The sequence below is a fragment of the Carassius auratus genome, chromosome 35, assembly GCF_003368295.1.
Source record: "Carassius auratus strain Wakin chromosome 35, ASM336829v1, whole genome shotgun sequence".
Lineage (NCBI taxonomy): Eukaryota > Metazoa > Chordata > Actinopteri > Cypriniformes > Cyprinidae > Carassius > Carassius auratus.
Window position 1 is genome coordinate 4,295,908 of NC_039277.1, and position 27,299 is coordinate 4,323,206.

Sequence of the window (27,299 nt, forward strand, 5' to 3'; positions counted from 1 at the left end):
GTGAACCATGTATTTGTGAGTTATAAACATTCATAACTTGTGAAACCAAACCTTATAGGCAGTTATAACTGCTTATATTTGATAATGCAGATCTAAATGAATTATTAGCCATTTATGAACATTTTATAAATCCCAAAGGGAACCTTAATGTAAAGTGTTACCAGATCATATGCGTCATACAAAAAAGAGCAAGTACAAGGTCATTGTTGTACAGGGGAGTTACAACAGTTCTAATTTTAGAATGTTTTATTTGTGTTTTTATGCTCTTAAGCAAATTTATTTGCGCATTTTTGCAAATCTGCTCTAAATAAACACCATTTTGCCATGAGAGTGTGTTGGGCAGAACCAGTGAAAAATAATTTATACCCTGATGCACACTGCTTGTAATATTTCTTGAGTTGACTATTTAGCTAATGCTGTATTATCCAAAGCAGCTTACAAGAGGAACATTTTACATGGGTTTCTAACACCAGTTTGTAACCACTAAGCTATCAAGACATCATCATCAAATCAGATATAAAGCACAGTGAAAGGGGGGGGGGGGGGGTCTGATTTTAAAATCGAATTCATGGAACGTTGGTCAAGGAGCATATGGTGCTGGGCAAAGTCCTGGGAATATTCCTTAATGCTCGTTTTCACTCAATATCCTGTTAATTTTGAGTACCTATAGAGTAGTACTGCATCCTTCATAACTCCAAAACATCTTTAGTTTTATTGTAGTCATAAGAGAAAGATAGTCTGTACCGATTTTTCCCTGAAAAACACGACCGGCTGAAACTGAACGAGAGCAGCAGCAGCAACGACTCGCTCCGAGCGGGGCTCGAACCCGGGTCTCCGACGGGAGGCGGACGCACTAACAAGGAGGCAGAGATATTTGAAGCAGTTTTACTCACTGCCTGCAGTTTATAACACACGATCGTGACCCTTTTTCGTTGGGATTGCATCATCCTTAAGAAATAAACGATACGCAAATCCGTCGTCAAACTGGGCCTTGTTTGTAAAACAAGCATCTTCGAAATGCAGGGAACAAACAAAAACACTTGCACAACTCCGTTGATGCTCTGTAAAAATAAACTCCATCCACTGGTCCCTTAATGCTGTTTTTTTTTTTTTTTGGTAATCTGTGCAGGGTTGTCTTGCCCTGTCAACCAAAAACACACTTCTTTTGTGACTTTTCGCGACGCTCTGCTCTGATCAGTGAATGTCTGTGCTCTCTCTCGCTCTGATCAGTGAAGTCTGTTGTGCTCTCAGTGCTCTGCTATACTGGAGCGCGCGCTCTTCCGGCAGAAGTGCCCTCAGGACCCATATAAGGAAATTCCGCTCCATCTAACGTCACACAGAGCCATACTCGAAAAAAACTTTCCGAAACTTGTGACAAACCGGAAGGAGTATTTTTGGAACAGAAATACTCCTTCAAACGTACAACTTAATTTTTGAAACTTTGTCCATGTTTAGCATGGGAATCCAACTCTTTAACAGTGTAAAAAACTCAGTATGCATGAAATAGCATTTCACCCCCCCCCCCCCCCCCTTTAATATCATTTTATCATTCCAATTTTGTGGATGCATAGTAGTAGCTATAATTTGGGTTCTCGTTGTCTCAATTTTATCACATACATTATGATGTTGAGATTAGAAACAGTTTTGGCACTGCAGAGGGAGGATTTGGTGTAATCAAATTATAATATAGCAGGTTGAAGCTCACTAATTTATGCATTTATGCAAAAACATGCATGCTTATTAGATTGTCACCTCTTATATAGATGACTGGGGGCATTATGCTGTTCTAGAGGGGAGAGGGTTATTAGGGGTTCAAGCACGCAGTGCTGAAACCCTATTGTAATATTATGTTTATTTTTATGTTATATTCGATTAAATCCCTCTGTGTATGTTTGACTGTACGTACATTTAGAGGGTAACACTTTAGAATAAGGTTCCATTAGTTAATGTTAGTTAACTACTTTCGTTAACATGAACTAAGCAAGAACAATCCTTCTACAGCATTTATAAGTCTTAGTTCTTGTTAATTTCAACATTTACTAATGCATTATTTAAATCAAAAGTTGTGCTTGTTAACATTAGTTAATGCACTGTGAATTACCATGAACTAACAATGAATAACTGTATTTTCATTAACTAACATTAACGAAGATGAATAAATACAGTAATAAATGTATTATTCATTGTTTGTTCATGTTAATTAATACATTAACTAACATTAACTAATGGAACCTTATTCTAAAGTGTTACCATTTAGAGAAGTGTTTGTCTATAGGGCAATATGCTTTTTGTTCTTGTGCGTAAGCAGAGACTCTTAGTATCACACAAACACACCCCTTAAATGAACAGGAATTTAAACAGTGTAACCTGTGCGTATGTGTGTGTAGAGACGGTGTCATTGGTATGTTGCTCTTCAGGAGAGACCAGCCAAATGTGTTCACCCTTGCTTTGAAACAGCCAAAGTTCAAAGTTGAAACTGCTCCTACTGTAACTCTGAGAACCGGACTACTCTGCATTCCTTCTGGCCATCTATACTAGAACAACCACACTACTGATTTATTCTCAATGCACTCATACCTGTTTTCATACCCTTGACTGGATTATGCAGTTGAACTCTGGATGGAACGGATTCATACGCTTGTCTGGATACTGATTGTCAAACATCGAAGTCACTGCATATCTCGTCAAATATAATCCCCTTACTGGATTGTTATAGCTATTTGACAAGATGTGCTACATGGTCCACAATGCAACTAAAAGAACAGTGAATCTGAGACTTCTTGTCCAGGCCGAGCAGGCTGCATGAATGAAAGTGTCTTAGCATTAAATTATACAATTTTATAACATTATACTTTTTTATTTTTAAAGTTCAGTCATTTCATATATTGTGAATTTAAATACATTGGTGTTAATTACATTGAAGTTCTTGTTTCAAATTTAACAACTGAAAATTTAAATGATTTGCAGAAAGTAAATCTATCTATCTATCTATCTATCTGTCTATCTATCTGTCTATCTATCTTTGCACTTTAAGTCATAGATGTTTCACCAGGTGAAACACTGTAACACTGTATCAGTTGTTGCAGAGCAGCAGCCCTCCAATTAGAGCACGCGCATTTCATGACGTGAACGCGCCCGTAGTCCAAATACTTGAGACAGTTGGAAAGCGGATAGAGAGACAAGCGGAGAGAGAAACACTTGACTGGAGGTATATCGGTCCAGCGAGGGTGTGCGGCCATCCAAACCACGGTAATTCATCCCGTTCGGGACACTTTAAGATCCTGCGGTGCTGAAAGCGCCATAAAGATGGGTTTAAAGCGAATCGCGTTGTTGTGATGACTGTTTCATGTGCATCTGTGTCAATCCGCATATGTGCTGCTGGTATTGGGTGATGTAGCCTATCTGCGGATCCGAGCACATCTATCAGCTACATCGATTCATAGTTTAGCGTAGCTTTCTTTGATGCTTTCAGGCAATGCAATGCAGTCGCTCCTCGGACGATGGGTTTTGTATCGGCTTTTAAATGGAGGAATTACATGCACGCGCATGCATTTAACTTCACCTCGCGCTTTCAGATGCTGCATTTGGGTATACTGGGGTTGTGCTGGTGCATCTGCTGTAGTTGAATAATTTATTAGGCTGTATCTGGGGCTGAAGGAGAGAAACAAACACCGAACTGTTATGTGAGACTGTTTTAGAGGCGAAGGAACGCTTAGCCATGCAGCATAAACTTTGGTCGTGTTCATTTGTGTAATTTTGTTGTGATATACCAAGAGTGCCATTTGTTTGCATTAGCCCTCCCTTTTGTCCTGTAGAATCTGCACACACCTGTGATGGGCAAAGTTGACCTATAGCCTATTGAGGAGTTATTACAATTCCTGATTCAAGATTAATCTACGTCTAGTCTAAAACCCGTTTTGTTTTTTTATATTAATCTTAATTTTAATGGATCTTAATGAATTTAACGGAGCAGGCTAACACAAATTGAGAAGGCTACTTTGGGACAAAACTAAAAGTGTCAAGTTTTCTATTTAATTCAGTTATGTTTGGCAATAAAGCAAATCTCACATTTTTATAACATCTGCATTATTCTGTTTTCACGTAAAGAACACTGTACATCATGCTGCATTTGTGTATTAGAAATGAGAATGGATGTGTTTAGGGAAAATATATAGTGGTTTTTATAATGTAATATTTTAAATATACGCCAGCGACATTTAGTTATATTTAAAAGAACAGGATGTGTGAAGCTGTACAATATCTATAATTAATTTATAAGACATTTAGACATTAACAGTGTTCATTTGAATATATATATATATATATATATATATATATATATATATATATATACATATATATATATATATATATATATATATATATATATATATATATATATATATATATAGCAACCTAATAGCAAGTCAGTCTCTACTAAAATGATCCCGTAACTATTGCACATAAAACAGGCACTGAGGTGAAACCACAGAAGATCGATGTTGGGAAACTTGGGTAGGACAGTCCACTGTCCTCCGTGTGAATAATGAATTGAGCTCGTGCACGCCTCTGCGCGCTCCTTATTCATCTCAGTGCGCGTGATTGAGAGGCAGCAGGCGGCGTGTGAGTACTGCTGACACCACAACACTGGTCTGAACCTCGACTCGTACACTTTGGGGATACGTTTGGATTATAAAACATTTCTTCTTTCACCAGTAAGTAGCGCTTTTGAGTCTTTCAGAGCTCGTGTTTGCGGCTCTCTCCTGCGCGAGCCCGGAAGATTCGCGCACAAACGCGCTCGAGACTCGTTTGGCTCAGCGCGTGCGATACATTCCATTTAAACAGTTAGTTTCTCTTTCTCCAGCGCTAAAAAGTAGCTTCTCTCACCCCCTCATTTAGACGTGTTGCACGTGGCTTTATCAACTGCATGTTTACTAACGGTTCTTCTTGTTTTGAAAAGTTAGAAAGAGAACAACATTGTTGTTTTATTAACCACATTGTTTATCGTCTCAGTTAGCGTGTCAGTGGGGAATGTGTGTGTCTTAATTATAGTTCGTGCTGTGGGTTTGTTTCGTTATCTTTTTCTAACATACACAGATATGTAGAGTCAGTTAGTCGAGGTTGATGATCATCTTGCAGCAGGTGTCTTGTGGAGAGACTTCCGCAGTTTCACACCCCGTCAGCACTGTACTGGCGATGTGAACCAATTGTTCTTGTGAGTCGGTTCTTGCCAGTGAATCATAACCGTTTCAAAGAAACGACACTCCCGCGAATCGAACTGAATCGGTCTGCGCTGTTCTGGAGACTCATTTGAACTCGTATCGTCTCTTTCAGCCTGGAATCGATTGAGTGAAAAGGGACTTCTATAGCCGAATAGCACAAATGTTACACTTGTGGGAACTATCGTCCGCTCTGTTTGGTTAAAATACGCTCCAAAAATCTAGCCTACTATCGATGTTTTCCTTAAAGTTTACCCACAGCCACGATGACAACCCATTATTTTAATGTCCAGGCCTGGAAACACATGGAAGTGAGAATATAGCAATGGAATGGTAAAAATATATTAATACAAATGTAAAATGTATAGCCTATAGCTTAATATATACATAATATACATTTTAATTGCATATATTTATAGCTTTAAATATTGGTGACAACATGCCTCTAAGATTCTTCTTCTTTATTGTTGTATTACATATTGTTAAATAATATATTAATAAATACATAATAGTAATAAAAAATAAATAATGATAAAAAATAACTATATAAATAATATAATGATAAAAAATAATTATTATATTAATATTCTTTATAGCACATATACATCATGGAGATGTTTTTTTGATATGTTAATTTACATTTGAAGGGCATATTGTTTGTTCATCTGCTATGCATATGATATGACGTGTCCTATCAGATGTCAAATCTGGGCTATTATATATAATATATTAAAAATAGACATTCCTAGCAAACTCTGTGGAAACCTAAGTCCGCACCCTGACAGAATACTATTAGTACTGTAGAACTGTAATAAACTAATTCTATCGTCTATCATTATATCATAACATGGAGTAACTAATATTTTAGCAGAAATTATGGTTGCATGGTTAATTTATGTAAAGGTGTTCATACATAAATCAGTTTTTGCTTCCTTCTGAAGTTAACTTGTTACACAGGTATGATGCAGTGAGGTTATGTTTTTGACTTCCATAGTCACGTTCATGTGATCTGTGTGATTACAAGAACAAAGAGCATAACTGTATTACATGTTTCCTCATGCGATCAGCTCATGTGTCGCTTCCGTCTCTCAAACACACACACACGTTTGTTTTTGTGAAAAGTGGGTTCATCCCATAGGCGCAATGGTTTTATACTGTACAAACTGTATATTCTATGGCCCTACACCTAACCCTAACCCTCACAGGAAACTTTTTACTTTCTCAAAAAAACTAATTCTGTATGATTTATAAGCGTTTTGAAAAATGGGGACATTGGTTATGTCTCATAAGTCACCCTCTCCTTGTAATACCTGTGTCATACCTATGTCATTATACAGAGTTGTGTCCTGATATGTCACAAAAACAAGAGCACACACACACACACACACACACGCTGTTCTCCGTCAGAGACAAACATGCTGCTGTGAGTCCAGCATCTGAAACGCTTTAGAAATTGCTTGGCACGTTGGCTGAAAATAGCTTGTGGCTATCACATTGCTTCAGGTTGAAATGCGAAAGATTGCACTTGTTTGTAAGGACCGAATTCCTTTGAGAGAGAGACAAGTTGAAACTTATTTATTTCTCATTTCTGTGCTGCATGGTCCAAGCTGTTTGTGCCAAAACTCAAGTATGAAAACACAGATATAAACTGCAATGTGTGTTACCTAGTGATGTTCACTGTATTGATCGTACAGTGTTGGTTATAGAGTCTAAAGATGTCTATTGTACAGTGAGACATGCGAGACCGATGTTGTTTAGTCTGCCTTTGGTATATTCAGCTCAGAGGAGAGAGGACAGATGCTCTGGGGGTCAAAGGGTGGATGTGTCTTGTCTCTGGTCACTCTTTGTCTTTGTTTCACCCAGACTTCGTCTCTCTATGTGTCCCACAGAGCTCCCAGAAGGCCTAAGTCTGACACTCACAGGCTGTTGCAGGGGTTTAGTGCTTGAATAACCAGTAAAGTTATGCTTCATGTCCTGAGGGCAGAGGAGTCGACAGTGGCAGATGAAGCTGACTTTTCAGCATCGTTAGGTCACGCTGGGCGTCTGCGGGGATTTAGAGAGGCAAAATAAACATGATTACGAATCTTCTTTTGATGATTTACTAACATTCCTCCTCATTCAATCTTGGGTTAATCTTAAAATCAACATCAAATCAAAACTGACCTTGTTTAACTTCTTAACTTCATTGTGCACACAAGTCATTGGTGCATGTTAAGGCAAATAAAAAGAAATTGTTTGTCTTTGCAATTTTTCATAAATCACTCTGCCTTGTCCTTCCTTTTTGGCTGATATTACAGAATCAAGGTGCATTCAAACACGCTTTCTCTGCTTTAATTTGATGTGGGTACTTTAATTTATTAGTGTTTACTTCACTTTACCAGCTGGAGGTTTAGTGATTATTTCTTGATGTTTAGATTGTATGTCTGGGAGTATGTCATTTTTTTTTTTTTTTTTTCTCCAGTTTAGTGCATGTCTATGTTGTTTAATGCAGTTAATTTTTTTTCATTTTTCATTCTCAAAGTCTGTGGTCAGATTAATAGAATTAAAGAAGTCTCTTTTCTCTCAGATCATTATTGCCTGAATATCACGCAGAAAGCAAATAGTGCACAATATAGATTTGCAGGATATTGACAGAATGGGATCCACCTGATGAAGTGTTTCTTCATCTGTCTCTTTTGTTGTCTGACTCTTCCACCTTTTTGTCTCTCCATGGCTCTCTAACCGATCGGAGCAACTCTTGGCCCGTTCTCGGAGCTGATGGGAAAAGCTGACATTGCTAACAGAGGGGGAATTTGAGCTCGACTCAAGCCAAAGCCCACTTCCTCCTCCTGAGCCCTTGCACCACACCATCCTCCCTTCTGCCGTCTGCCATCTGATTTACTGTCTGCTGTTTGCATGACAAAGAAAGCCTTTCTGGTGAGACTGTTTGAGAAAGGGAGAACCGAACAGAAAGGAAGAAGCTCATCTATTTTTTCCAAAATGAGAAGCATTTTTAAGCAAGGTTCCCTGTACTTGTGGTCTTCTGTGAGTACATTGTACATTGTTTGTCACAGGTTTGGCATTAACTGAACAACAACCAGGTATGGGCATTGCGTCCCACTGTGCCAACTGAATCTTGGCTGCTGAATTTAACTCCGTCTGACTAATGAGGAAGGGTGAACAATCCCATAAAAGAACTGGCATGTAGCACAAATTTAAAATCTAGCAAAGAGCAAAGTAACTACAAAGAAACCTACAGATTTATTATTTTATTAATTTACTGGATTTTGTGCAGTTTATTGGACAGCATATTGGAGAATTGACAGAAAAGTATAGAGAAAGGAAATCGTGTGGCAAAAAAAACAAATAACAAGAACAAGATCCAGGCTGAGCTTGAACCCAGTTCCCCATGAACACAACAGACCTTTTTATATCTGTGCAACGGATTCAGTTTAAACCCCATACTAAACCATTCTAAACAAAATGATTTAGCTGAACATAAATTACTAATGCTAATAATGCTTCACTATTCATGTAACATTTTAAAGAGGTCATATGATACAGTAATTTTTTTTCCTTTCTTAGGGCCCTATGAAATCCATTTTATTTTTTCCCAAATTACGTTTTTTCCCTTATTACCCTTATTAACCCTCATTAAATTACATTCAAACTGCAAACTTGCAAATTAAAATAATTGAATGTAAAATAATGTATCTTGCCGTGGTGGTTTAGATCTAGTGGCAGCATTGATAGAGGGGTTGGAAACACTGGTCCAAGCTAAACTTGCTAGGTACCTGGAATTAATAGTTTCCAATCTGCTAAGCTGCACTGCTGGTTAAATGGTTGTCTGTTTTGGGATCAAAGAGAGCAGGGTACATGTGTACACTTGGTCATGAGTGCATACTAAAGGAAGGGCACAATGGGACTGGAGCTCCTTGAGGGGGTGTGCAATGGAAAAGTGCCCTGCACTGTGTCAACAGGCAGTCTGTGTATTCCTGCGTGCGTGTGTGGTTCTAAGGCAGCTGATGTGCCGACAGGAGCAGCGGAAATGGATCCAGGGATGAGCAGAAACCAGATCTAACACAGGCATGGGGAAGGAATGGCCTTGTAAGGCATCTGAGAGTCAGAGAGCGAGAGAGACACAGTGGGTCGCCATTCCCTGAAGACAGACACACACACATGCATTCAATGAAACGGCAGCACTTCGAAACACTCTGAGATAAACAAATCATTATCTGCACCACACAGGCTATAAAACAATAAAAGTTGCATTATAAAGCTATAAAGGTATTAAAAACCATAGATGATTAGTGTTTATAGGAAGCCATGTGCTGCTACTTTTGATTTATTGAATTTGGCAAACACAGTAAATAAACTTTGACCTGAGAACAGTGTTTCCTGTATTTGATTGTACCAAAACTAATCTTTTATGGAAAATATTGTCTCGCATTACATCTTTCTTATATGGTTAGAAATGTCTTTTATGCTCTTGTTATTATTTGAATCTTGGAAGTGTACTGTGCAGATCATACATTTATTTGGAACAAAAGACTGTGAATAAAATAAATAAATATATATATATCTATCTATCTATATATACAGTCTTGTTCAAAATAATAGCAGTACAATGTGACTAACCAGAATAATCAAGGTTTTTAGTATATTTTTTTATTGCTATGTGGCAAACAAGTTACCAGTAGGTTCAGTAGATTCTCAGAAAACAAATGAGACCCAGCATTCATGATATGCACGCTCTTAAGGCTGTGCAATTGGGCAATTAGTTGAATTAGTTGAAAGGGGTGTGTTCAAAAAAATAGCAGTGTGGCATTCAATCACTGAGGTCATCAATTTTGTGAAGAAACAGGTGTGAATCAGGTGGCCCCTATTTAAGGATGAAGCCAACACTTGTTGAACATGCATTTGAAAGCTGAGGAAAATGGGTCGTTCAAGACATTGTTCAGAAGAACAGCGTACTTTGATTAAAAAGTTGATTAGAGAGGGGAAAACCTATAAAGAGGTGCAAAAAATGATAGGCTGTTCAGCTAAAATGATCTCCAATGCCTTAAAATGGAGAGCAAAACCAGAGAGACGTGGAAGAAAACGGAAGACAACCATCAAAATGGATAGAAGAATAACCAGAATGGCAAAGGCTCAGCCAATGATCACCTCCAGGATGATCAAAGACAGTCTGGAGTTACCTGTAAGTACTGTGACAGTTAGAAGACGTCTGTGTGAAGCTAATCTATTTTCAAGAATCCCCCGCAAAGTCCCTCTGTTAAAAAAAAGGCATGTGCAGAAGAGGTTACAATTTGCCAAAGAACACATCAACTGGCCTAAAGAGAAATGGAGGAACATTTTGTGGACTGATGAGAGTAAAATTGTTCTTTTTGGGTCCAAGGGCCACAGGCAGTTTGTGAGACGACCCCCAAACTCTGAATTCAAGCCACAGTACACAGTGAAGACAGTGAAGCATGGAGGTGCAAGCATCATGATATGGGCATGTTTCTCCTACTATGGTGTTGGGCCTATTTATCGCATACCAGGGATCATGGATCAGTTTGCATATGTTAAAATACTTGAAGAGGTCATGTTGCCCTATGCTGAAGAGGACATGCCCTTGAAATGGTTGTTTCAACAAGACAATGACCCAAAACACACTAGTAAACGGGCAAAGTCTTGGTTCCAAACCAAAAAAATTAATGTTATGGAGTGGCCAGCCCAATCTCCAGACCTTAATCCAATTGAGAACTTGTGGGGTGATATCAAAAATGCTGTTTCTGAAGCAAAACCAAGAAATGTGAATGAATTGTGGAATGTTGTTAAAGAATCATGGAGTGGAATAACAGCTGAGAGGTGCCACAAGTTGGTTGACTCCATGCCACACAGATGTCAAGCAGTTTTAAAAAACTGTGATCATACAACTAAATATTAGTTTAGTGATTCACAGGATTGCTAAATCCCAGAAAAAAAAATGTTTGTACAAAATAGTTTGTACAGTCAAAGGTAGACACTGCTATTTTTTTGAACACACCCCTTTCAACTAATTGCCCAATTGCACAGCCTTAAGAGCGTGCATATCATGAATGCTGGGTCTTGTTTCTTTTCTGACAATCTACTGAACCTACTGGTAACTTGTTTGCCACGTAGCAATAAAAAATATACTAAAAACCTTGATTATTCTGGTTAGACACATTGTACTGCTATTATTTTGAACAAGACTGTATATATATATATATATATATATATATATATATATATATTTGGGAGCTATTTTTAAGAGATTTTAACAAGATTTTGCTTGCTCATTCTAAACTTGCTGCCTATGTAAAACTTTTTATGGTTTTATCACACATAATTTGAAAAGTTTCATCGCTGTACAGGAAAGCGGTGGAATTTAAGATATCATTCATGCCCAAAGCAGGATGAATTGCCGCAAAGCATAACACGTAGGATTAGACGTTTGTTTAAATTACAGTTGCAATAATCAGGTACCGTAAATGAAGTGAAATGTGAAGTGATGAATGCGGCTGAACTTGGATTCAAAGACAATGTCTGTCTCTGCAGGACTGTCACAAATACACACAAATTCTTTGTGGATTTAGTCTAAACGTATTCAGCGAAAGCAGAGCATTTCAGGATGCACATTTGTTTCTGTCAGTAAGACAAACTAACTGCTGCTCTCGAAACACCTGTGTTTTTATTGACCCAAGAAGATTTTGCTAATTGTAAGATTCGGATGGTGTGATGGTATCTCTTCCAAAACCCATCCCCTCTAATATCTATGTGCTTGTGTTAGACATGACTACAGAGCACAATGCACTGCATTCAGAAAGCTTCTAATGTACACAGAATCCTGTAATGTACTCAACTATTTTAAACTTTGCATTAGAGTTTGATTGTAAGCATGTTGCATTTTAAAAGCAGTTCTTTGTGGGGTTGCATTATGATTAAGGATATATACTACACTCACGCTGCCTTTTTTTCAGTTTTTATTTTTAACAAAGCTCTGGTCGCTTAATTGTTATTGGATGTAGCAATTAAAACTCATTTGACCTCCTTGTTAAAAAATCAGTCATGGCTGATCCAGATATTCAATTAAAGGCTGGAAGGCAGAGTGCTTCCCCATCTGATAGTGTGCGTAATTTAATAAAGGAGGTTTCCAGCACGGTGGCATCACCAGGCCAATTTTTATGAGCGATAGAGAGATAGAAAGAGAAGGGTAGATGAAGAGGAAGAAGGAGGGGGTGTAGGATACTTTGATTTGTTCTGCCTCGATGGTTGTGAACCCTTTGCCTCCTTGGAGAATTAACCAATTATATTGCGCCTGGTGCGTTTGCCGGCCACGCTATTAGACAGATGAAAGAGCCCTCTGTTTAGCCTATAAACGACGAGTGAGCAGAATATTGATAAAGACAAGTTATTGCGTTCGCCCCGCCACGTTTGTTCCTTTGTGCCGTGATGCAGTTCTGCCCAGATCTTTTTACCCCACAGTGGCGTGTGTGAGTTATTGTAGTGAGAATTAAGCTGCCAGACTTAATTGTAGGAAGTGATTCACTCTGAATTGTACTTTTGTGACAGAACTGCACTTATCTGACAGTGATCTTATTCACTGTTCTCAGAACAGCCGTGGCTGTTGAAACCCTATTATGACTGTCGGTCTGTTCATTAAGGGTAATTGGTAATGTTGCTCGGTTCTGGATTTGTGTGGCATGTGGGTGTGTTGAAGTCATAAGTGGATGAGTTATAAAAAGACCAGGCTTTTAGTGATGTATTTGTGATATAACAACCCATTACAAAAATTCCAGTATGAAACAAATGTGTGTGTGTGTGTGTACTGTAAGGTGACCGAATTAAATAATACTGTATTAGTAATATCTTAATATCTTGAAGTGTTTTAAAAAAACCAGTTAATCATTTGGTAGTGTGGTTCAGTTTTACCAAAAATCGTTCAGTTTCTTTATTTTTTTGTTTTGTTTCAGGATTCTGTCGGTTTTGTAGCTTATCACTGGATCTGGATCAGGTTGGATTTGTTAGGTTTTGTCAACTCTAAACCTAATCTAAAAACTCAAGTTTGTTCAGCCAGCTTCATGCAAACGGGCCACTTACCGAGTTTTATAATAATGATGGTCAAATATCAAGGCTGGAGTCTTTAATGATAATGATACTGATATTTAATGATACTGTCTGTCGAGATCAAGTAAGCATGTGATGTTTTAACATGCTGTGAAGGTTGTACAACACTGTAAAAAAAGTACTCATACTTCTCCATCTCAAGTTTTTCTATGGACTGATCACATCTAAATGTTTCGATTGGCCAAGTTGAATTAGTGTGAATTTAATTCCGATTGAAACATTTAGATGTAACCAGTCACTAGAAATGTTTGAGTTGGAGAGGTTTTTATTTTATACAGTATAGGTTTTTTTCTCAATTCATGACAAAATTCATACCGTGTGTGTGATGGAAACAGGTTTGCCTCGGTTGCCTTTCACTCCAGTACTCCTGTGATTGGCATCTTCCCGTATCCCTGCAAAACCAAACCCCCACTTTTTGCTTCTCATCACCTCAAACACTACACCAAAACATCTTTGCTTAATTTTCCATGTATGTTAACCTCTCACTTGAATTAATTTTTTTCTATTGATTCTTGTGGTGGAAGATGAACAGAAAGTTACTGGACTCATGGTCAAAACCATTTGGAGAAAGGTGAAGGCAAATAGTGAAGTCATTTTAGATTAGTCATAAAGCTATTCTTTTCTAATTGCTTTCTTGAAACCACAGCATTTAGATGTGTCCATGAAAGATAAAGGGACAAAAGGGTCAGTTTTACTGAGAATGCACCAAATGATTCTTCTTTAATGACATCCCGAACCTTTCCACAGTGCTCATAAAGACAAGCCCGTGTTTTCCACCGAACACCGATTCACTTCACATTACGATAATGATTTCTACCTTTCATCTCTCAGCTAGACTCCTTTTTTGGCTCTTGAATATCAAATTTTCCAAAAAGAGCATTTTCTGTACTGTGGATGTCATTCTTAGGAACTGAATTTCTTAACTTTTCTCATGGCTCTTGATAGCTGTGGCCACCTGCTAAGCTCTCAGGAGCAGTGAGTAATTGGAAATCTCCCTTGCGCAAAGGGACACCCTGTGCTGCATATATTTCCTTCATTGCTTGGGTTTGACAAATCCCAGGGTTTTCTCACTGGCTTCCTCTCACACATATGTAGGCTTACACCGGTTTTCGGCTAAGAGACTGGATCCTCTGTGCAGTGATGTTTTCAGGCCAAGGTGAACTGGCATTTTGGAGGACAGTGCAAGAGCCAAAAGCTGCCTAAGGGTCTTGAGTGATGGAAATCGACGGCACTGCTAGAGATATGCAATGTCAAGGTGACCACAAGTCGTTTATTTTCAATGGGAGGTGGCGATTTTACTACCGCATGAGTGACAACAGTGACTGTTTTTAGGACAAGCCTCAAAAGACTATTTCAATCTAAATCCTGCATGTTCTGCGTGTCTCTGTGTGAATGAATGGGACAGATGTGTCTCGTTTACTACACACATACTGAAGCACATGTGACGCAGTGTTTTCAGCCTCTGCCGCCTCAATATACGAGAACAAGAACACATAAACATAATCTCTAGAACTTCTCTGAGAGCCATTCATGAGCATTTCACCATTTCATTTGAGAAATATCATCATATATACGAAAATCAAAGGTCTTCACGGAAACCCTTCAAAATAAAAGTTTGGTTTAACTTAAAGAAATATATTACTAAATATAATAATAGTACAACTAATAACCAAATTATTATTAAAATGTTTTAATGTTGTGCAGCACTTTGTTGCATATTCAACCATTTTGGTCGCAGTCTAGAGCCCTAGAACTCTCTCTAGTTCCCTTCTTTCTATGTCCTATGTATTGATACACCTGTGTCCCTTCCTCAGCAGTACTGCAGTTGTTACACTGTGAATAGGCTGAATTGGCAAGTCTTGCCCTTCCTCTCTCTCAGGAGACCAGAATGTCTCTCTCTCCTATAAGACTCTGGGGTGCTCCCTAACAGCAGGGATCTAATGGTTGTATCTGAGGTAGGTTACTTCTATACACAGAGAAATACCATTTGCTGGTTTTCTTTTTTCTCCTTAATGCATAGGACGCTCTGCACATGACTGACCCCAGAGGGACATCATTTAATCTGTGCGATGGATGTGTTATATCCTGGCTGGATTAATTTTAAGTCTCTTCTGATTAGTATTCACTGATCAGGCTTAACGTGGGTGGCAGTAGCCGGGTTAGCTTTGTTAGCATGTTAAATCATCTAGGCCTAGTGTCTTACTGTATGTAGAGCAGTAAACCTGGTCGCTGCCCCTGATTGCGTCACAGTGAGAGCTTTGTCAGCTGCTGCTAATTTTGACCCGCTCCTAGTCTCTTGTCTATTTATGGACCAGAGCGGAGTCTTCAAGTGCCTGTCACTCTCAGGGAAATAAACAAACATGCTGGATGTGAACGGCAATGCCAAGATAAATAGCAGCTCTATTCTTGCACCTGTAATTGATTTAAGAGGGTAAATGCGCATGTTAGCCATTCTTTTGGGCTTGTGGATGAGCAGAGGATTTAACATTGTGACGGCAGGGTATTAATACAAATTAATGTGGATACCCAGATCTGGTGGCACCACAAACACATGCATCCTTTTTTTTCAATGGCTGGATCTTAAATGAGTTAAGCTAAAACTGAGTTAAGGTTAATAAAAGTAGATGTCAAATTAACTGAAATAAATATTTGTTTAATACTAGATACAAGAGCAATAAAAGAGCGACACAAACATGCTAAATGTGTTGATCCTGCTTATATCACTGAATTTCAATATTTAGTCTCCCTATCCAGTCCTATGCAAAGCATGATGGGAACTAGAAAGCCCCTGCCCTGCACGTTCAGTTAACTCCAGCAAAAATTATTAATTTAGGTAAAACACAAATGCATAAATAGACTTTCTGAATGTGGATTGCACATTTTAAATGGGTACATTCTTCAAGAACTGTTGAATTATTTCATTTTACTTCAATAAACATAAGTTTCACATTCTGCATTTTTGAATTGAAATCCAGTACAGTTCTGAATTTATTTTTTTGTCTAGTACTTTGATTTGTGTAACAGACCTCTAATGGTTATCTATCCTTCATGTACCAAAATTATTCACGTTGGTTATCAGGATGGATAGTTGCATAGGTATTTATTTTTTTATTGCAGTTCTTAGTGGCTGACGATATATCAGCCGATATTTGGCATTTAACAAATATTGGCATTGTCCGATACATTTTTCTGCTTGGCTGATGTGTTTGAGGCGGGGGGTTTTATTTAGACGGCGCGCCTGACTTTTATTTTGATGGCGCTGAAAGCGGACACACTCTCCCTATGTTACCTGTCGTTGTTAACAGTTCTGTCTAATACGGATGGAAGTCTGTCTAATAATCTGATCGTATACGAATGTATCTACTATTATAGATTAATGTATACAGAAAGTATTTTAACGATTACTTTTATATTATTAGTAATAGAAAGGCAAACACTCTAATACTATCTCGTTTGCCGTCAGCATTAAGCAATTACACATTTATATCATTTAAACAAATCTTTGAATGGCTAAGAAACGTTTAATTTCACAAAATTTGTAAACTTAGTCAAATCCATCTGTGAGATCTTGTGCAGTGTATATTTTTATCCATCATGATCGTGTGTTCTCTGTGTGACGGTCGGTCCTTGTGAATAGAATGCTTTAAACTTTAAACTCGTGATTTTAAATCATGCTCCGCTTTATGCATTTGTCCACTGTCATATTAATGTCATATTCACTGTGTGCTGTATGTAAAATAGGGCTGTCAAAATAGCTAAAAAATGACGTTCGAATATTCCCTCTAAAAAAAACACGAATATTCAAACTATTCGAACATCTGGTTGCGCATGTTGTAAATGACGCGCATTACGTCAATAACAGGACAAAATAATACAAAGAGACATAACTACTTGTATAGGTAGTCTATTTAAGTTTAAACATATTTGACAATGTATTACCTACACAAAAACAAGGAAATCAACTAATGTCCGAGACTGCAGACCTCACGCTCTCTCACCCTCACGTTCTCTGCACATAACGGTTTAAATGAACAAACACATTTTGAGTGCTGATCAAGAGTTTTGTGCAAGCAATTTAAGGTCCCGACTGTTGTCCCAAATATAGCAGGCTTTATTCAGTGATTGAAACAAATTTTATTAATATTAATTGAAGTTTTACAGCATATAGAACTGACATTGAATGCTCCGAGCGAGCTGTGCTGTGGTAAACATGACATTTTCCTTGACATGAAACGATAAATAATCAAACCTCGGATCCATTGCTTGACAGAACTCCCCGAAGTGTGCCCCAACCGCGATACTGATCGGTCTCATGTCCTTACAAATGAACAAAATTATATTTATTCGTCTTGTCGTGTTGCAGACAAAGAGCTTGTGGCGGGCGATGCAAAGTAACGTTAAGTGTCAAGACGTGACTGTTTAGCTGGAGTTCCACACATTATGCCATGCTCATTTGGGTGCACATTTTTGAGATGTGACCTCATGTTGCTAGTGGTCGATGGTATGCTAACTGTATCTTAAATAGCTTGCATAAAACTTTATCTCGTTGGTCAACAATTTTACCTCACTTTCTCTGCTGCGGTCGAGTTGGGCTCTGCACTTGCTGCCATCTTCCATGAAGACGTGTCAACTTTCAGCAGTGATTCTGTGCCAGACAGTGCGACTCCTGTGACCTGTCCCTGAACCCTCAGGCGCGCTAGCGCGCCCACTCGCAAAACAGACAGCCACGCCTCTACTACCGCGGACGTTTTTTTCCACTTTTTTTTTTTATTATTCGAATATTAATTTTCACCTTCAAAATATATATATATTTTTTTTAACAATTCGAATATATATTCGAATTAGAATATTCGTTGACAGCCCTAATGTAAAATGAGTGTTACCCTTTCTTTATTTGAAAAATATGATTCCCAATGAACACAAACTTCCCAGAATACTGAGTGCCCTGTTGGTTACAGTGTTTACTTCCTTTTTAATAATATTTTGTATTGAATATTTATTTGTGAAAAATACTTTGTCATCTAAAGTATGTTTATTTTACTCATTTTTATCATTGTCAAATGCTTAAAATTTTCTTAAATATTAATAAAAAATTAAAATAACATAATATCGGCTTTACAGCTACCAGTCCTCTGCTTTCCAAGATATCGGAATCGGCTGTCAAATAACCAATATCGGTCGACCACTAGTTCTTTTACCCTAATTTCTATAAATGGCCTTGATTGACTGATTTAAGTTGAGTGTGTCCACATAGACCAACAACGGTTCAGAGCAGATATGCCCACTTCAACAGAAGTTCACCAGGTGAATGAAGCCTTTAGGAATGGCTGGCAAGACCAGTGTTTAATGTGTTTCTGTGCTAATTTGGCTGTCCAGGTCTCTGAACAGTTGGGTTGAGCTGAGCTCTGTTTCTGCCGTGATACGACGAGCTGCCTCTCTGCGCTTCCTTGGGAATTCTCTGACCTACTTTGCCTTACGGTTGAAGTTATTTTTACATATTAAAATAATAAAACAATGGCAGTCCTCACATTGTCTTTGCTTTTATCTCTTTTCATTCTTCTGTCACATTTATTACAGGATTGAGGAGGTGTTGGTGCATGGAGAGTGGGTCAAGGAGTAGTTATTTGCCTATTAGAAAAAACTCCCCACCTCAGCCTCTGAGGAGGATGGGAATCAAAGGCCACTTCAAAGTGTTGGATTAATGTAAGCTATGATAAACATTGCTCCATGTCATGATTCAAGATTGCAGTGTAACTGATCAGATGCACTGACAATAAGCACACATGCGTACATTGGTGTGTGCACAAAAATGATCTTTGTCTGTGGATGCACTCTTAGCAGTATTCATAGAAGATGGTGCAGTCTCTGGAGATCTGAGTCTGAACTGATGTAAACCTCGATCGTTATTACTAACCTCCTCTTTTACCGAGAGGTCACAGGGGCTGCATTTACACTGGAAGGCCTAATGCACACATTCAATATTTTGACACACATTAGTTATGTTTAGCTTTTTTCCTGGCTGTTTACATTTACATAAGATATAACTGTGTTAACTTGAACACGCTGCCAGCCAGTGCAGTGCTGATGTCTTAAATTGATTGGTCAGATCCACTATGCACCGCAGGATGCAGAATTGTCTGACCGTATGCGTGTGGCCTGAGATGTCTCCAGTCATATACAGAGGAATCTCAGCAGCAGTAGCTTAGGACACAGAGACCTCACTGATTATAAGCCTTTAATGTCAAGCTGATTACAGGCTTTAGGTATCTCTTGCTTTCTGCTGGTTACTCCCGTGTCAAGTACCAGGATCGTGGAAACATGCAAAATGGATCCGTTAGAGACCGTTGCTCTCACACTCTCACCTTATAGCCTTATACAGAGCTTTTAGACGAAAAGTAGTGATGCTACCCACTAAACTATCTGTAGTGTGACTGTAGCTGATTAGTTTTCAGAAAAGTGTAGTTTTTCCAGTAACGAATCTTCCCAATAAAAATTGCGGTGTAACGTTACTCCAATGTTAGAGCGTTCTGGTCTAACTGTTCAATTCAAACATTCATGCAGTTTTCAAAAAACAAATCACTAATTAATTTAATTATTCATTTTTCTTTTATCTAAATCAAATAAAAATAGAATGCATTTCTAATTATTATTATTTTATTAATTTTCAAGTCTAATAATGTCACCATTATTAAGATCTTGTACTTTTTTGTATTTGTGCCAAATAAATATAAACTTTTTTGTGAACAATACTTATTTCCAAAATGACAGAAGTATTTACTTGGGACAAAAAAAATATGAATGTCAATACATACATTTATAAAAATATGCCCTGTATGTCATGGCAAAATGTTTTTCCATTAGTCATTAATTCGTTAAAATAATCCAAATAATTTCACCAATTATAACTAGATTTTTTAAGTTTTATGATATTCAATCTTTTATATGTCAGTTTAATATAATTTAAGTGATTTGACTTCAATGACTAATCAAATTCGGTTAATTTTATTATATTATATTTTTTGGTAATTCGGTTTTACTTTTTCAAATTGTAGCTTTCAAAGTTACAAGGGTTGGTACAATGATACAGTGTGTCTGTTCATTCCAGATTTGTTGATTTCCTCAACACCATCGGTCACACTCCATACACCCCGAGATGAGCTCAGCTACTCATGGATTTCTGAGTCAACCTTTTGAGTTTGCAGCTGTTTCATGTTGTGGTGGTGAAGCAGAGAGTGACAACACAAACCACACCGTGTCTCTTAACACCCAGGAGTGGGAGGGAGCCAGTCTCCATGGTAACTGCAGGAGTAAAATAATTGGGCATGGCCCAGATTGTGTAAAGTGTGATGTACGGAAGAGGGACTTTTCTCCTGCTTTGTTCCTTAACTCTAGCTTCATTTGATCAATGCACTTCTTGATGCTCTTACATGACTGGATTAACTGCTGTAATCTGGGCGGCCTTAACCCTCAGTAGTGATAATTGCATCACTTTTTAATTTAGTAATTCATCTTTATTTCAGGAATCGAGTCACAGTTTTCTGCCCGACTTAAATTGGTGTGCTAAACCGGTGTATGATTTCTTTGGCGTGAACATGCAAATATGAGAACATGCAATGGTAAATATTTAGGCTCTTGGGCAAATGAGCCCCAGACATTGAGTGTATTTTATGAAAGTTTGAAGCTGGAATGGCCCTCGTTTGATTCCTGTATTGAGCAGGGGGACGTGTTTTTAAACGATGAACAGAGAACTCTTTGTGAGGGCGAAGCTTGACCCATTGAGTTTCTATCGATCTTAGGTCCACTGTTCCAGTTCAGGCCAGATTTGAGTAGCTTGTGTTTCTCTCACTCTCACACTAACAAGAAGTTGATGTTACTGAACTAGCTGAATGAAGTTCTTCATCTGTGGGACAATGCAAAGCTTAAAGGGATAGTTCATCAAAAAATGGAAATGGGAAAGTGGAAAAGGTTTTTATACTTTTATATGAATTAAATTCACAATTTGGAAATATTATTAAAACATTTCAGTGATTTTACAAAAACATTTTTCACCATAAAAACAAAAAAATGCCACAAATTTTTTTTTGCATCAACAATATTTTTGATAGTTGAGTAATTGGTTGATTATTCTGATGATTAATCGAGTAATCAGATATATATATTTGTGGTAATAACTAGTGATCGACCGATGTATCTGTTTACCGATATTTTTCCCGATATTTAAGCATTTTTCCATAATCGGGTATCGGTTTTGTAATATCGGATTCGCCGATTTACGGCGCCATCTTGTGGCCGTTTTGAGATTTCCGCCATTGCAGCCCGGGCGTCTGAGGAGATCAGTCAACAACAACTCAGTGCACAGGTAAAGTATATGTTCTACTTGGTTTGCTTTAATTAATTAACTTTATTTAACATAACAGACATGCACAAATGAGATCTGAGACATAAATTCCTGATATAGTTAATTTATGCAGCTTGTTTCTAAACAATTGAGACGAACTCATTGAGTCACGTAGTGTTCGTCATGTCCTGCCCCAATAAAGACGTATCTTTACATGAATTAAATAAAACAGACATGAATGAGTGCATGTTGAAAATAAAAGCGTTGAATTTAATTCTCTATCTGTTGTATTTGCTCTCCATTAGTCTAGAAGAGAAAGTTCGTTCATATTAGCAACTGACGGATGATCTGGAGGCTTAAGCACGGCCACTGAATTAAACTTTTGACAAGATTATCTTGTTTAAACACCCTAGATTATATTTTCATTTACTACATAACAATTATTTCGCTAATACACATATAAATATAGCCTACCGCTTTGTGGAAATTAATTATTTATTATCTCCATGCGCGATCGCGGTTGATTAAGTTATAGTCAAACAGCACTTTGTCAGTTGGCATTTCATGATTAAACATTAGATTAAATTTAGATCATAAAATGCCAACTGACAAGTGCTGTTTAACATTATATAGTCTCGGGAAAAAAAGTTCGTTCATATTGCTCAGCACCTGACTGGGTTGATGATCAGGAAGCCTCAAGCAATGCCACTGAATGAAACTTTTGACAAGATTATCTTGTTTAAACACACTAGATTATATTATCATTTACTACATAACAATTATTTCGCTAATACACATATACATATACCGCTTTGTGGAAATTATTTATTTATTATCTCCATGCGCGATCGCGGTTGATTAAGTTATAGTCAAACAGCACTTTGTCAGTTGGCATTTCATGATCTAACGTTAGATTGAATCTAGATCATAAAATGCCAACTGACAAGTGCTGTTTAATTTTATATAGTCTCGGGATAAAAGTTCGTTCATATTTCTCAGCACCTGACTGGGTTGATGATCAGGAAGCCTCAAGCACGGCCACTGCATGAAATTTTTGAAGGAAGCAGGCTTACAGGGCAGAATGCTGAAAGACTCTGTTTTCTACACTAAAACCTAGTTCTGCTTAACTGGGATTATTAAGTTACACTACTAAATAGCTATGCACTCCTAAATAGCCCTCCCGCCCCCACCAATATGTTAGAATCATTTTTGTGCTTTATTTTTTTACCCGTTTTTATTTTTTTTACCTCATCAAAGCTTTTATTTTAAAACAAAGACACTTAGTAACAGTGCACTTACATTTTTTGGACTCAGACCCCTCTATTTATTTGTGTATAAATATAAAGTTTTTTGTATGCAAGGAGGGAGTGATTGTTATAAATAAAATGTTTTTTTTTTTTCAGCTCATTTGTGTTGTAATAATTGTCAGAAACAGAAGTATAACAGTAAATAAATATCGGTTCTGCATATCGGTTATCGGGTACATAAACATGCAAATAATCGGTATCGGTATCGGTTATAAAAAATCAATATCGGTCGATCACTAGTAATAACAATAGACCTAAGTGAATGATAGACTTTAAAAATGACTTAAAATACATATAGAATAGCAATAACAATTGGTTCAAGTAGGCATCAATAATTGGTTCAAATAAAAGGCCAAAACTATTAATTAAATGGTTTTATCGAACAAAACAGTTTAAATACATAATGTAATAAAACAATATAATCAAGATAATCCAAGCAGAGGGCGCCGACGGCCTGACTTTACAGCGAGATCAAATACTTATTGACTAAACAAGATTGAATTCAAACATCCACTTAATCTTTAATATTTGGTTACTTCTTTATAATAGAAATGCTAGAGCCACTGTCATTTCCTGAACAAGAACATGTGGACATCAACACATGTAAACTCTGTGTGAGGAAGAACAGTGATCATATTTAGGGCTGGGGGATAGATCTAACGATATGATCATGCGCATCTAATCAGTAAATCTGGTTCCATGATTAGCACTAAATCGCCATCACCTGCTTGGAGCGGCATTTAACAGACAGAGCCATAGATCACTGATAAGCTACGTAATATCACGTTCATTATCGCAGATGAATCGCCTTCAATAATGAACGCGATATTGTCCAGACACTGTGACAGATATTGAGTAGCTTGTCAGTGATCTACAGCTGGTAATTGTTTCTCATGGGGATGTCTATAAAAAATAATATAGCCTATATATTGTGTTTTTTATATACCATGAAAATAAGTCTGTACATTCATGAGACTTTAATGATATTGGTCACCCCCACTTCTCATCATCTCATGAATAAATAAATACATGCATGCATGCCACACTAAAAGTCAAAGGCATTAAATCGTTCAGCAAGATCAGGCGTTCTGTTAGAGTCGGCTAATCTCTGGGCTAACTTCATGTGAAAACTGTCTCCAGACCAGCTACTGTTAAACACTTCAAATCTTCTGGTGCACTTCACCGAATTGCTGCCTTCAGTAACCAGCGTTACTTTACTACTCAAACAGTGTTGTGAATGAGCTAGGTTCAAAAGTCACGAACTGTCAGATAAAACATACTGTTGAGGATTATTTTCCTCTCAGGCAGGGAGAGAACTGGGCCTTCGCTATAATAGCTTTGCTAAGCCATTGTCTGCGGGAGTCAGGTTAACAATCCTGCTTTGGCAGAGGAGAGTAGCGCCTCATTGCTCAAACAGGGCTGGTACGCTCTGTGCGAGATCTCTGCTGGACACGTCTGGTCTCATGGAAGGCGCTTGGGACCTGCTGAGAAGCTGTACGTGTTCAATGGCTTCACCATTCACAAGTTACAAGGTTTTCACAGTAGAGGCATGCCTCTGACCTTTCGAAGTTCGTAGGTGCATTGGTGATGACACTGTCTGAATCCTCGCTTCATCACGGCTGAAACTCGCTGCTATTTTAAGCACAAGAAATATAGTTTAAAAAAACACTGCTTTTAATGATTGATGTTTATAAAGAGGATGCACTGTAAAAATAATCTGTGAATTTGGTCGTAAAAACAGGGTAGCTGTGGTTGCCAGAACATTACCATAAATACATTTGGAAACATTTCAGGTTGTACAGATGCTTGTAACTCAAGAAGTATTAAGGATCACTCAGTACAATTTTAGGTTCTGTTTCTTAAAAAAATATTTGGGTTTATTCATTAACACCCCGAATGTTAATTTCCAGAGATTTAGGGATCTCAGTGTGGCTCCATGTCCAAATTGTATCCGTAAGGTTGAAAACTAAATGTGGTTTCTGACACTAGTAGAACCAAAATCTAAAAGGATATTAAGATACTTCTTGAGTTACAGGCATGCAAACTTAGGAGGAAAAAGAACAAGAAGTGCTTTTTCCCATTTTTGAACTGTTACCATTGGCATATAACTCAACAAATATGCTAAAGTCAACAGATTTTTCTTACAGAGCAACCAGTCTCTGTGTAAAAATAACATGATGCTCCCATCTTTCTAAAGTCATTTTTACCCCCCTGCAATTTGGCTATGTCATTTTTTGACCTGAAAAAATATCAATATTAAAATCAAGAGGGACCTCTGGTAAGTTGACAGCATGATCCGTCTGACCTAAAAAACAATTTTCCCCCAAATTCCCAGAAAAAAACATTTTAATTTGCCTTTTCGGTCAAATATTTTCAGTTGTTGAAATGTTAATGCATCACCACGTAAATGTTGTAGCCTGACACACTGAAGAGCACAAACTCAAAACTGAGCTTATGAAGTGAGAAGTGTTGGCACTCATGTGAGTTTTTTTACTTTTTTTTATTCTTTATCCATGTGCTTATCCCTCCGTTTGTGTTGAGATGCAGTCGTTCACTCTCTGAGGAGAACATCTGGATGTCGAAGCCTGGCTCTGTTAATTAGGACTCACTCACACTCGTTCACACTGGAGACTTTATGGCTTTTCACAGTCATTTGAATTAACGCTGAAAAGAAGCTGTTCAGTCAAATTCATGAACGCATTAGAAACACATTCTGAAAAGGCAGAAGTAAAACAAATCTTGGCCAAAAATGAATATGTGATTGTGTTCTTTGCAAGACTGTTGTAGGGTGTCCAAAATTTAGTTGGCGTTAATGTTCTACTAGTCTTTGTTTTTGAATCCAAGCATCACATATTTTGTGTTAATGGAGGAATCGCACGAAACCCATCAAGAACACGACCAGGTCATATTTCCTTAATCCAAAGAAAGAAACCAGTTATATTTTGATTAAAGGAAATAAATCTTATTTTTTAGGAAACTTGTTTTCCACTTAGACACGCAAGCAGATTTCACTGCAATTCTTATAACCATTCTCCAAAAGGAGCATAACTGGAATATTTTCTGTAGGTCTACTGTTTCTAATTTATACACATCAGTAGCTATGCTTTTCCTTCTGCTTTAACTATAAGAATTCAGGCAATAAGGACAATTAACTGAATTCTTTTATTTCAACATTTTTAGCAAGTCCTTTTAAGTTCCTCTATAAAACATGTTAAATAATGCTGAAGGTACAGTATTTCCTGAATGCTAAAGGCCACTGGTACTTCATAATAATGGCATCCCTGACCTTTCTAGCTGCTGACAAGAGAAAACTAGGGTTTGGCCTGCAGATTCTTCTTGAAGTGAGAAGCAGTCAGACTGGTTTGTCTGTTGCCTTTCAGATGGTGAAAACTCACTCTTCGGAATGATACATTTTTTATCTTTCTTACAAAGCTTTGACACAACACGTTCAGAAGGGCGTTGGCCTTTTTCCAGGAAGAGCTTTATCTAAAAAGGAACGAGTTTGTCTTGAAAAAGCTGTCATGAGTAAGAAAACAATCAGGGGACTGCCATTTAAATTTTCTGTATGTGCCGTTTTATAATTCAGGGCTTTATGGCTCATGGCGTTTATTTGATATCCGATCTCCAAGCTCAAGTATAGGCGTCTGTAGATTACTTCAGCCTTCACCAATTAAAATTGATAGCACAGACACTGTCTGCTTGACATGTATCCCACAGTGGAGCTATTCTCATCTGGAAAGCGACCTTTTCTCCAGCATTGAGAGCGGAGCGCTGTGTGGGAGACGTTGTCTGAGAGCGCTAATTGAATTTCACTTTCCATCATCACCACACGATCCTCTTTACTGAAGATCCCGCTTGGCTCATCCCATATGTGTGGAGTTGGACGGATTTAGATGCAGGAATAACACTCCTCATTGTGACAAATATATAGACCTCATTTTGAGTGCCGGAGATAGTGGCATTGCTTTCATACCTTCAGAGCTTATTTATTATCAAAATATTATTGGATTTTATAATCAGTTCTGCATCCAGGGCGGGGTGCTTGACTAGATTTCCAAAAAAGGACATTTTTTTTTAATATAATTTTAAAAATAACATTTACTTTTTAACCTTTTCTTCCCCTAATATTCTCTATATATACAGTGTACCCCCCCCCCCACACACACACACGGTAGATGTATGTGTGTTTATATATATTAATATATATATATATATATATATATATATATATATATATATATATATATATATATAAAATATACATTTAGCAATATTTAGCAAATGTATGATAATTCAATTAAATGTAGGTTCCAGTTACTTAGT

At 37.6% G+C, this 27,299-nt stretch overlaps 1 protein-coding gene across 5 annotated transcripts in view; it reads left to right on the forward strand.

The window, feature by feature from the left end:
• Nucleotides 1-3,150: 3,150 nt before the first annotated feature.
• Nucleotides 3,151-27,299, forward strand: part of strbp (spermatid perinuclear RNA binding protein) — an 85,592-nt gene continuing 61,443 nt past the window's right edge. For 4 of the 5 annotated variants that reach the window (XM_026219381.1, XM_026219380.1, XM_026219382.1 and 1 more), the window contains exon 1: nucleotides 3,151-3,249. The gene's annotated coding sequence lies outside the window, so the exon portion shown is untranslated. Of the gene's footprint in view, nucleotides 3,250-4,568; nucleotides 4,716-27,299 lie in introns of those variants that run through there. The other variant, XM_026219379.1, reaches the window with a different exon arrangement.